The following is a 13,353-nucleotide window of genomic DNA, read 5'->3' as shown; positions in this document are numbered from 1 at the left end:
AAGTGAAGAAGACAGTTGTACTAAATTCTTGAAGAAGTGATCAAAGATTAACCAAATAAAAAGGCTTCACCAAGAAATAGAGCAGAAGATTAAGAAACTTGAAGTATATGTCGAGTGATACTAGTGTCAATAAAGCCACAATACGTGCCAAATAGAAATAGTGTTGATCAAGCATCAATATTGACCGAGTGACAGTATATGTGCTAAACAAGAAAATTAGTAGTGACTGAGTAACTTAGTGATGACTAAGTGTCAGACCATGATATTGGTGGAGGGAGGATATTTTAGTAGTCTATGAGAAATCATAATTTCTAGCTGACAGAGTTGATTTCTTGGAATATGTAAAGTGCATTGAAGATAAGGATGGATGACCTGAAAAATTTAAATCAAGGGAAACCATTTTTGCACATTTCTATGCAAAGATTCAAGGAGAAGTTTGGAGAAGTTTCTAGAAAATGAGAAGATGAAAAAAATGGTGGACAAATTTATTGTATGTGTTGAATTTGGTCGTAACCCTAAGATCTACAATGATATTTAAGTGGCAAAAAAATAAAATTACCTATTTAAGGAGGTACAAGGGCTAACCTAGTAAGGTTGGAGCAGTTGTTAATGTTATTGATTGACAAAATTAAGCATAAGGCTGAGAAGAGTTGAGAAGAGGTGAAGGGTGATTGCTTTAAGGGTTGCCAAGAAAATTAGAGACTGAGATGACAATGAAGGCCAGTCAATGGATTAACATTTGAGCCAAACTGAGATATGTGTTTGTAAAGTGAGTTGTATTTTTCAGATCAAAACCTGTTGTTACTTTCTAACCATTGTATTAGTTTGAAATCCTTTAATCAAGGTTGACCTAACATTCATAAGTAAATATTTTAATCAAGGTGGCATTCTAATGAAAAGTTCTAAAGTCCTCTAACAAGGTCACTCCTAACAGGGTGATTAAATCCTTTAACAAAGTCACATTTAACAGTGTGGTTTGTAATCCTTAACAGGGTTTGCTCCTAATAGAGCTCACTTAAAAAGAGTGAAAATTTTTGTAACATGTCAAACTTGTGTGGATATTATTTGTGATGATTTATTATTAATGTTTACATTTTGTAAGTTTTTTATATTTAGGAATAATGGACTACTAGTTTATATTACTGAAAGTTTACTGTAGAGGCCGAGCTAATGGATGATAAGATCTGAAATAGTTTAATGATTCACACCGCCCCCCCTTGCCTCTTCAATTATTCTAAACATTTGAACAATTGGTATCAGAGAATTGGTGCTTGTAGAGTAAATTTTGAAGGTACTTGAAGCTAAAGATCATGATGTACAAAAAGGAGGTGCCAAGGTTGAACAAAGAGAACTATCACGCATGGTAAAGTTTGATGAGGCTACATTTAGTAGGAATTTGTGATGGTGCAATTAATTTTGTGGAAAATACATATGTGGAGATAACAACAGTCCCTCTGATAGCTCAACAACTAAAGGAAAAGAAAGAACACAACCAAGCTATGTTGGAGACTACATCAGTCCTAAGCTATGTCAATTTTGATGACATAAAAGACTGCAAGACTACCAAAGAAATGTGGGACACACTAAAGAACATCTATGGAGGAGACAAGAATGTGTTGGAAGAAAAATTAGAGAGCTTGAGAGGCAAGTTTGATGAAATGAGGATGGAAGAAGGTGAGAATATAGTCCAATACTGTGCGAGAATTAAACAGGTTGTTAATGTTGTAAGAAGAGAAGATGAAAATATTGATGATAAAATTGTGATAAGAAAGGTATTGAGAACTCTACTTCCTATTAATGTTATTAGGGTTTATACAATATAAGAAAGATGCACTCAAGGTAATGACCTAACTCTAGAAGGTGTGATTGGTAGGCTTGTTGCTTTTGAGATGTTGATTTTTGATAATAATAAAAAAATTTAGGCAAAAGTGGCAAGCCACTATAATATTTTATTAATCCAATTCAACGAGGTCAATTGGGAAAGAATCAGTGAAGAAAACCCAGCATCGTCCCTAATGTATACATAGTTTTAGATATTTTGAACAAATAATTACAAAGGGTGAATCAAGTACCACCCATTAGTATATCTAGAACTGAATATCACCTTCCTTCAAAGTGGTATATGTGAGCATGATCCAACAAACTTATCTTCCTAAATTAATTTTTTGAGGGCAGCATGTTTCTCAATTATGGATAAAGGGTGAAGTGATGAAACCAACAAACCATCACAACCCAAATTCAAAATAAAATCCACAACATGGTTTCCTTCCCTATAGGTGTGTGAAATACAAACATCCAAGCACTCATATAGGAGCCTCCAAATTTGAATAAGAATATATTTTAACTTCCAAGAGAAGATAGTCCTATGAATACAGGCATTAATAATGACAGAGGAGTCCCCTTCAATATGTAGCAACCAAAAATTACCTTGTTTTGCTAAAATAAGACCAGCTAACAGAGCTTGTGCCTCTGCCATGTTATTTGTATTAATAGGAAAAGGGGATGATGTAAATGCCACAACATCTCCATCTGAATTTTTGATACATGCACCAAAACCAAAAGGGCCAAGATTACCTCTTGATGCACCATCAAAATTCAATTTCCAATATCCCTCATCTGGTGGCCTCCATCCTGTTTGCTTACGGGATAATGAAGAAGTGGAAGAATTACCAATTTTCCAACCATCTAGAATGAATAAATATTTCCATCTTTGTATAATTTGAGAGTCCCAAGAAGTAACAACAGGATTAAATTTTGTCTTTTTCAAACTTGAATTTTTCACCTTCGAGATAGATCTTTCAATTCCCTCCAAAATAATTTCTAAGGTATGACTCTCTTTTCTAAAAATGTGCTTGTTACGTTCCCACCAAATAGCCCAAACAACCAATGCCAGGATACATTTCCAAAGGTTTGCAAATAATGATTTGGGATAAAGGACTAACCAAGCTTGAAAAAGATCCCACAAATTGTTTTGGAGAGGAGTACTATAGTGCAGCTTATTCAAGACAAAACTCCAGCATTGATAAGTAAATGAGCATGAGACAAAAAGATGATCCACTGATTCTTCACACTCATCACAAAAACCACAATTAAAAGAGGAGACAATGTGCAATCTAGGCAATCTATCACTGGTCAAAATCTTGTGTTTTAGTGCAAGCCAAGTGAAACAACCTGCCTTTGGAAGTACAATATGATTCCAACAAAATGAAAATTCCCTACAAGTAACTTTATGTGAAACATTTTGCTGCAAAATTTTATAACCCTCATTTACTGAATAATTTCCATCCTTAGCTAGAGCCCATAAATCCTATCTTGAGATCCAGAAAAGAAGACTTGCCTGGAAGACAAAATATCTTTGAATTGTCTAATTTCTTGAGATGAAAGTGGTAAAACCGTTCGATCCTTCCAAAACACTTTCTCTGAAAGTTCGCAAACATATGCCACATACTGATAAAGTTGAGTACCCCAGTGCAGTTCTGACACTTCAATAATATTCAGAGAAATCAAATTATTGGAAAGTGAAATTTGACCATTCCAAGTATCTCTCCAAAATTTAACTTTAGTACCATCATTAACTTCCGAAGAAACATAATTAACCATAGTATTACGAGAAGCTGTCATGAAATCCCATATAACTGAACCTTTAGGAGGATCCAAAATAGAGAGAATTCTAGAAGGATCATTATTATCTAGATACTTTTGTTGCATAATTTTGCACCAAGTGGATTGAGGTTTAGTGTACATTTGCCAAACCAATTTCCCCCAAACGCTTCATTTCTTTTAGTAAGGTCATGCACACCTGCCCCTCCTACTGTTGGAATTTGTGACATGTCCTATGATGAAATAAGTGGGATCTTATGAGAATCATCCATATTACCTATCCATAAGAAGCCCTTAATCATTTTCTAAATTTGAACTAGAATTTTGGGGGGAACTTTAAGAATAGCAAAAAAGTAATTTGGAATTGCAGCTAATACTAATTTAATCAACAAGACTTTCCTAGCCAAGGATAACCATATGACTTTCCAAGCAATGATTTTTGTTAATTTTAATCCTACTACTGTTGAATATAATTTTGAGTCACAATTGGTTCTTAGCAAGAAAGGAAAAGGAAAATATGTGAAAAAAGGAAGTGATACTTTTGATGATGTATTTGATGAGCTTGAAGCACTGATGGCTAGAAAACTTCCAAGAGGTAAAGGGAAATACAAAGGTAAACTTCCTATATTTTTTTTTTCCACGCAACAAAGTTGGTCATATTACTACAAGATGTCTTGACAGAGAAGAGAAAAATGAAAGAAAGGAAAGCATGTACAAAGGAAGAGGAGATGACTGAGACAATAGGAGAAATAAGGACTACAAAGACATGGGTAAGAAATCTTGTTACATTGCTGAAGAAGATACTGATAATGAATTTGAAAGTAATGAGGAAGAAGTTGGCTATGTTGCTATGAAAGAAAATTTTGATGAAGATGAGAAGACTACATTAATTTCATATGTGAATAAAAGTGATAGATGGATAATTGATTATGGTTTCTCAAATCACATGACTGGTGATAGAAATACATTTGAGAACATTGGACCATATTAGGGTAGTTGTGTTAAGTTTTGTAATGATGTAGCATGTCTTGTGAAAGGTAAAGGACCAATACAACCATTTGATAAGATCAAGTGTGATAATTTTATTGGGCTGAAAGACTTAATTATAATTTTTTGAGTATTTCATAGTTGAACAAATTAGGTTACAAAATTGAATTCCATAACAGAAAGGCCAAGATATTTGATGATGATGGTGAACTGATTGGAAGTGGTGATCAAACAAGAGGTAACTTATTCTATCTAGATTTATCTAATGAGACATGTTTGTTTGCACAATATGAGGATATATGGTTATGGCACAAGAGGTTATGTCATGTAAATCTTAACAATTTGGTTAGCATTGGGAAGATAAAAAGAGTAAGAGGTTTGCCAAAACTAAAGAAATCTAATAACACTATGTGTAAACAATGTCAACTGGGAAAAATGACAAAGTCTAGTTTCAAGAGAAAGACATATTCATCTGATGATATTTTAGAATTGGTTCATACTAACCTTTGTGGACCTATTGGTGTTCAAAGGTATTGTAGAAAAATATTTCATTCTATTTGTTGGCGACTAATCTAGAATGATGACTATGATGTTTCTTAAATAAAAACCTAATGCTTTTTTTTTTTTTTTAAAGTGATATTTGGCCAAAGTTGAAAAGGAAACATGAAAGAGGTTGAAATGCTTGAGATCTAATATGGGTGGAGATTTCATTCCAATGAATCCAACATATTCTATAATGATAAAGGATATATGTCATCACCTATGACCCCTCCTAAAAATAGAGTAACTAAAAGGAGGAATCTATTAATCATGGATTTTGTAGAGCACTAATGATGGAGAAAAATGTGTCACAAAAATATTGGAGAGAAGTTGTAAGTACAATTGTTTATTTTTTGAACAAAGTACAAGTCAAGAAAGGTACAAATGTTACACCTTTTTAATTGTGGTATGGATATGCACCTAATGTGAAGTATTTTAAAGTTTTTGGTAGAAAATTCCATATACTAAAGGAAAATCATAATGGAAAACTTGATGCTAAAAGTGATGAAGGCATATTCCTAGGTTATTCCACTAAGAAAATTTTTTATAAGTGTTTGAACTCTAATACTAACAAAGTTGTGAAAAGTTCACAGGGAGCGGGAGCGCAAGTTCAAATTTCAAATCTAGAGACATGCGAGAATTCATAGGGAGGTGGACCTCGATCACCAGGCACGCAGGAGGGGATCCAAGAAGGCATCGAGGAGGAGTCAGGTGATGGGGACCCACGTGAGGACATTCCAGGGATTCTCCCAAAGTGTTGGGCCTCACTCTTTGGAGTCAAGCCATCAGGTAAATCCTCTTTCCCTCTGGTTAAGGTTGTGTTAGGTTTGGAAAAGGGATCTTGCATGATCACTATTCCAGACGAGATTGTTGATCACAGCATTGCCTCTATGGCCTCAACACTCGTTAGAAATTTTATTGGCCCTAGACCAAATATTGATGTGTTCGGGCCTATACTATGAAAAATGGAGCTTGAAAGGTCAGGTCTCTGTCACTGCAATGGCTAAGGGTTTCCTTTCTTTTGATTTCTCTTGTCATGAGGATATGGCTGAGATTCTGTGTGAAAGTCCCTGGAGCTTTGGAAGGGCCACCCTCATGCTTCAGATATGGTCATCCTAATTAGACTTAAACGAATCTTTCCTCCAACAAGCTTCGATTTGGGTCAGACTCCCAGAGCTACCTTTGGAGTTCTGGAATGAGGATGTCTTCAAGGGAGTGGCCAGCTCTTTCAGAGAGCTTCTCTCCATTGACCCAATCACTGCTTCGAAGAGTACGCTAACTTATGCGAGGATATGCATTGGAGTAAGGGAAGGGGCGGATATGCCTGAAGTGGTTTGTTTTCAGTCCAAACTTGGTACCCATATCTAGCAGCTGGACTTTGAAAGTGTTCCTTTTAGGTGTTTTCACTATCTAAAAACCAGTCATAAGACATTTCAGTGCCTGAAAGCTAAGAATACTAGTAAGAAAAATCCCCCTTCTTATTCTCAACAGAGGTTAAAGAAAGTTTGGAAAAAAAAGACCACGGCTCAAGGCCAGAAGGACCTATCTTCAAGGACCTAGGTTGTAGCAGACGCCCCAAAGAGGTCAGACCAATCACCTAAGGGAAAGACTAGTGAGGAAGGAGAGTTTCCCAATTCCTCTCTACCTTTAACCGAACCCCATCCATTAACGGATGATCAGGTCAAGGAAAGGACCCTCAATCCTAGAGAAGAGGAAGTTAAGGGTGTCTTGCAGAATGATCTTCAAGAGGATGGTTTGGGCCTTCCTCCTAGAGAGGAGCAGTCGGTTCTAGGCTCCATGGGGGAGATCAAGGAAAGAGATAATAGGGATATTATCATCTTCCAGGATCTAGAGGAAAACTTGGTCTCCACCATTGATGCACCGACCCAAATAGGAAATAAGGAGGATAAGGCTTCTAGATCCCTAAAGTTTGCAAAGAAGGAAGAGATACTAAGGAAGAATCAAATCAAAGATCCATCCAAAGCTTCTCCGGTAGCGACCAGGAGCAGTTGCAAACCAAATGTGGGCTCTACAACCAAAGTAGGTAGGAAATAAGAAAGGGAGTCCAGAGAAGAAGATACTAGAAGATGTTTGGTGAATAGGTGCCAAAGCACCCTGAAGGACTTTTCCAAGAGTAAAAAATGAAGATCATCTCATGGAATATCAGGAGCCTAAATGGTGCCCATAAACAAGAAATCATTAGGAATTTGATCAGAGACCAGAGACCAGATATTTTGATGATCCAATAAACAAAAATGAAAAAGGATTCTTTGAGAAACATAGAGTTTAGTAACATGATGAGAGGAGAGGTTGCGAACTCTGATGGAGCCTCTGGGGGCCTGCTAACTTTATACAAGTCAAATCTTTTCAAGGTGGAATCGGTTTCCAATGCTGGTAACATCCTGTTTTGTAAAGTGTACAATATTCATTCTAATGAATTTTGGTTCTTGCTCAACATTTATGCCCCCAACAACAAGAGAGAAAGAAATTCCTACTGGTCCAGAGTAGTAGGGATGGTTCAGAATAGCAACTTGAAAAAAGGCATCATTATGGGAGACTTCAATACCCCTCTTCTGGATAAGGAGAAGAAGGGCGGTTTGCCTCAGGACTGGGATAGCAAGCATGATCTTTCAAACTTCATCAATGATTTGGCCTTTTTGGATCTGGACCTCATGGGTGGTAACTTTACTTGGTCCAATAAACACTTTTGTAAGGAGTGTATTCAAGTTAGACTGGATAGAGCCCTCATTTCTCCTGATTGGTTGTAGTCCTCTTCCTGCAAATTAGCTCTTTTGCCTAGAATTGGGTCTGACCACTCCCCCATTTCCCTCTTGATTGTCCCTTTTGACCCCTGCAGACCTCCTCCTTTCTGTTTCAAGAAAATGTGGACGTCCCACCCTGACCTTCTAGAGAGATTAAAGGGCTGGTGGAGCATAGTTGTGGAAGGCACTACTATGTTCAAGGTAGCAAGGGAACTCAGTAATGTTAAAAGGATGTTAAAAGCATGGAATAAGTTGGATTTTGGTCATTTATTCTCTATGAAAGAGGATCTTTCTTTTAATCTCTCTTCCATCCAAGCCTCCATTCAGGAAAATGGGTATGATGCCTCGAGTAGAGATGCAGAGTTGTCCATCCTGTCTGATTTACATGACATCATTAGTAAAGAGGAAAATTTCTGGAGGCAAAGATCTAGAATCAACTCGCTCAAGGAAGGAGACAAGAACACAAAGTTCTTCCATTTATCCACACTTAAACATAGAGCTAACAACAAGATTTTTGGCTTGAAAAAAGACCAGGGTGTGTTGACTAAGGAAGATGATATTTCACTTGAAGCTATCTCTTTCTTCTCCTCCCTTCTTTCTTGGGATCCTTTTCTCTCTAAGGTGGGTCAAGATGATATTGTCTCTTGCATCCCTCAGATCCTCCAACCGCACCATAATAATATGATCTGGGCCATTCCCTTTGATTCTGAAGTCAGAGAAGCTCTTTTTTCTCTTTCGGCGGACAAGTCACCTGGACCTAATGGTTTTCCTACCTTCTTTTTCCAAATGTACTGGCCTGTCATTACGAAGGATTTTGTTAAGGTAGTTCAGGAGTTCTTTGGAGCCAATTGCATCCTGAAGGAAATCAACTCCACTTTCTTAGTTCTTATTCCCAAAGTGCCAAGGGCTGACACTCTGGATAAGTTCAAACCCATCAGCTTATGCAACTTGTTTTATAAGATCATCTCGAAGGTTCTCACTTTGAGGCTACTTAAGCTCCTCCCCCTGATCATCTCAACAACAATCTGGTTTTGTCCTAGGCAGACAAATTTTAGACTCGATTATCATGGTGCATGAAGTGATTCACTCTATGGAAGCTAGTAAGAGAGAAGGGATGTTACTCAAACTTGACATGTCTAGAGCTTACGACTGGGTGGATTGGTCCTTTTTGGAGTTGGTGTTGAAGGCTTTTGGCTTTGATGCCAAATCTTGCAAGCTAATCTCCCAACTGGTCACCACCCCCTCGCTAGCTATTTTAGTGAATGGATCCCCCTCTGATTTCTTCAAACCCACTAGAGGCCTTCGTCAGGGAGATCCTCTATCACCAATTCTCTTCATCATCTTGGCGAAATGTATTGGTAGACTTATGGAGAAGAAAAAGAAAGATGGGAGGATCAAAGGCTTTAAACCTTCTTCCAAATGCACTCCCTTCACGCATCAGCAATTTGTTGATGACACCATTATGGGAGGAGAGGCTTCGATTAGGGAAGCCAAGGCTTTGAAAGACACTTTGGATACTTATTCCAGACGGTCGGGGCAACTTGTAAATTGGGACAAAAGCTCTATTTTCTTTATCAACACTCTGGAGGGAAGACAACGAAGAATCTCTAGAATCTTGGGTTGTCAGGTGGGGAAGCTTCCTTCTTCCTACCTTAGTCTCCCCTTGGGCACGGCCCCTTCTAATTCCTTCTAGAACGGAATCTTGGATAGGTTTAGTAAGAATCTGGTTGGCTGGAAAGGATCCTCCCTCAGCCAAGCTGGAAAATGTCAACTGGTTAAATCCATCCTTCAAAACCTGCCTAGATATGCCCTGAGCCTTTTCACCATACTTGGAAAATATACCGAGAGAATGGAAAAAATCCAAAGGGATTTTTTATGGATGGGAACTGATAGGAATAGAAGGTACCCCCTTGTTGCTTGGGACAAATTTTGTCTCCCTAGAAAGAACGGGGGTCTGGGGATCAAGAAGATCACTCATATCAACAAGGCCCTCCTGGCAAAGAAAATTTGGTGCATCTTTAGTAGCACGGGGGAATGGAGAGACACTGTGGTGAACAAGTATATAAAAAGGCCCTCTTTTCAATTCACTCTTTTCAGTGAGGATTTACCCAGAGGCTCGATTGTTTGGAATGGCTTCTTAAAAGCTAGGGATTTGGCTAACTCTAAGGTCTCCTGGAAGCTGGGAAATATGGAGAACATTCTTTTCTGGCCGGATAGCTAGCTTTCTTAGCGCCCACTCATTAATAACCCCACCTATGGTGTTTGGGCTAATGATTGCATCAACCTTTTTGGGCATAAAGTTAGTAACTACAGGACTGATCAGGGATGGAAGGACATTTCTATCATCTAAGAGGAACTCAAACCAATTATGATCATGCTTAACTCCTTATCCCTTAGCACCAACAAGGATGAACTGGTTTGGAGGGATAATGCCAATGGCCTCTATTCAGTTTCCTCTAGGTACTCTACTTTATGGAGTACAAATGCGGCCCCCCTTGGTTGAGGGCCTAGCTCTCGAGCCTAACGCCAAAAGTCAACATGTTTTTTTGGTTGGCACTTCAGGACAAAAATCTCACCCAAGAAAATCTCATTAAAAGAGGTCATATCATTCCTAGTAGATGTGTTTTATGCAAAGATGAGTCAAAGACAGGATATAATTTGTTCGTTCATTGCTCTTACTCAAGAACAGTCTGGGACTTCCTCACCCAGGACCTTGACCATAGCTGGTGCATTCCTTCCAACCTCCTAGACTTCTTCTGCCAATGACAAGGAATGTTCAATGGGACTGCCTTGAAGGAAATTAACTCCTGGCTCCTGCCCCATTTTTGTTGGAGCATATGGAAGGAGAGAAATAACCAAATTTTCAGAGACAGGGAGGAGTTGACTTTGGTTGTTGGAAGGAAAATCTTCAGTAACATAAAGGAAAATATTTTCATGAGAAAGTGGGGAGCTTTTGAGATAGGAGGCAAGAAGAAGGAGAAGGTAAAAGACAAAATGAGAAAAAGACAGGAAGCCAAATAGCACCTCCCCCCTGAAGGCTGGCACAAAGCTAACTTCGACGGAGCCTCCAATGGCAACCCTAGATCCTCAGGTAGTGGAGGTGTGGTTAGAAATGAAAATGGTGATAGTATTGCGACTTTCACTCTTTCGTTGGGTTTTCAAACAAATCATTTTGCGGAAGCCAATGTCGTGTGCAATGCAGTTAAGTTGGCTTTTGAAATTGGGGTCACCAATTTATGGTTGGAGGGGGACTCGAGTAACATTATTAAGTGCATTAATGGAAATTCGTATCCTTCTTGGACGATTGCAAATCTTATCAATGAGACGAGAGAGACACTTGCCAAATTCAAAAAATTCCATGTCACCCATACTTTTCGGGAAGCAAACCCAGTTGCCGACAAGTTGGCAAATATAGGGGTCGGCACAGACCAAAAAATGACATGGCTTCCTAGAACTTCTTTGCCAGTAGATGTCAAGTGTCTGATTGACTTGGAGAAAATCCAAGGAAGTACAGAGGATATCAAGATGTAATTATGAATATGAAAGGGTTAAGATATATGGGTACTTTTCATAATAGAAAAATGGGAATTCGTAAATGCAGATATCCTACTATGATTAATTGCCACGCTTTGTGGGTTCTTCATTGCATTTGTTTCAGGGGTAACAACAGAGTTATTTTTCTCTGCTCCTTGCTTAATCTTGGCGATCCTTTCCAGTCTCACAGTGAAGAGCTTATAAGTAAGGCGGTTGCACAGAGTGAGGAGATGGTGGGCGAGAGATGCAGAAAGCAGCCAATAGGGGACTTTGAGAAATGGAGAAGCAGGCCGAAAGTTTGGGAAAAGCTAGAAGAGGGTGGGGTAACCAAGTATCTCATGAAGCTGCACGGTTATGATCAGAAGGTGACTAACAATATGGTGGGGTCATGTAAAGAAGGCATGGTTAAGGTGAATGGCATCAACTTTTGGATAACGGAGGAGGTTATCATGGCTATCACAGAGATCCCAATCGAGGGTTTCAAATTCTTCAGGGACAAGAAGCTCTCAGCCAATGCGGTAAGGGATTTTGTGGAGAGTGAGAAGGAATTGAAGGCATTAAAAAAGCTCAACACCTATTATGTCCTCGAATCCATGAAGAAACGGTGGAGGTATGTGTTGAAAGCTGTCATTGAATATATCACTTTGGACCCAAGGTTTGATAGAGCCCGCACCCACCACTTTGTTATTTTAAATCATTTTCGGAAGAAAGCCAGAATTTCTTTTCCTTTTTATCTATTAACCTCTATGAGTAAGGCGATGGACAGCTTCATAAAGAAGCCCATTGCAAACCCAGCTCTGCATGAAGGGCTGCTACTTCTTATCCATGAGCACTTCAAAGCCCAGACCATTAGTAACGCCTCCCTCAAACTGATACTGTGGAGTCTGGAAGTTCCAGTTACTCCTTTGACTCGGATGACATTCAGAGCCATAGTTCTAAGAAAGGCAGAGACTCCTCCTTAGGGAAAGTTGCGACTATTAAAAAATCCCCCTCCCCCATAACCCCAAGCAGAAAAAGCCCTAGGGATCTCGGGCAGAAGCAGGTTGAGAAGGCTAAGGAGGGAAGCAGTAATGATGAGGAGGATCCAGAGTCTGAGGAGGTGGTGAAGGAGATGCAGGAGGAAATAAAGGTCGATAGTAGAAGAAAGAAGCATAAGATGGAGAGATTGGAGGATGTGCACTCTCATTATGAGGAGACGTCTATGCTACCCCTTTCTCCTGTCCATCTCCACCCTGAGGATCAGAAAGAGGAGAAAGTTGGGTATGCAAAAGGAGAAGTGCAAACCAATGATAGGAGGAAAGCATGGATTAATTTCAATGTCAAGACTGCCAAAATGGGAATCTTTAGGGAGGCCATGAATCCCCAAATCTTAGTGGATAATCAAGAAGAGCAGAGGCTAGAAGAATTAATTGATCCGGTGATTGTGGCTATTTCGGACAGAGCCAGGGAGATAGGGATGAATCTCTTAAATAATGCTCGCAATAGCATGATTGATAATTTTAGATCAATCAAATGGCTCTTCCATGAGCTCGAGGAGGTTAAAGACCAGGTGAAACACATTGAGGCAACAAGGGAAGGAAAGGATGCCAATAGGAGGACAGACTCGGCCGATAGGCTCACTTTGGCGGAACAGAGGATACACAATCTAGAAAACTACAATCACAACCTTGCCAACTAGATGTTTTCCTTGTTAAGCTCCATCAACAACAACATCATATCTCTCATGGGCTGGATCAAAGACAGAGAAAAGCACGAGGATGAGGATGGAAATGATAGAGACGAGGCCAGAACGGAGGACAACCCTGCAAAGGACAACTCCACTCCTGCACAGGACCAGGGGAATCAAAGAGGGCAACAGATGGAAACGGAGGAGAATCAACAAGCCTTTGAGGCTACTCAGGTGATGCAGGCTCTAGAGCGAAAGAATGAG

This window comes from Cupressus sempervirens, chromosome 5 (assembly GCF_028749045.1).
Source record: "Cupressus sempervirens isolate cs-2001-9-10 chromosome 5, ASM2874904v1, whole genome shotgun sequence".
NCBI lineage: Eukaryota > Viridiplantae > Streptophyta > Pinopsida > Cupressales > Cupressaceae > Cupressus > Cupressus sempervirens.
This window is presented reverse-complemented; position numbering follows the sequence as displayed.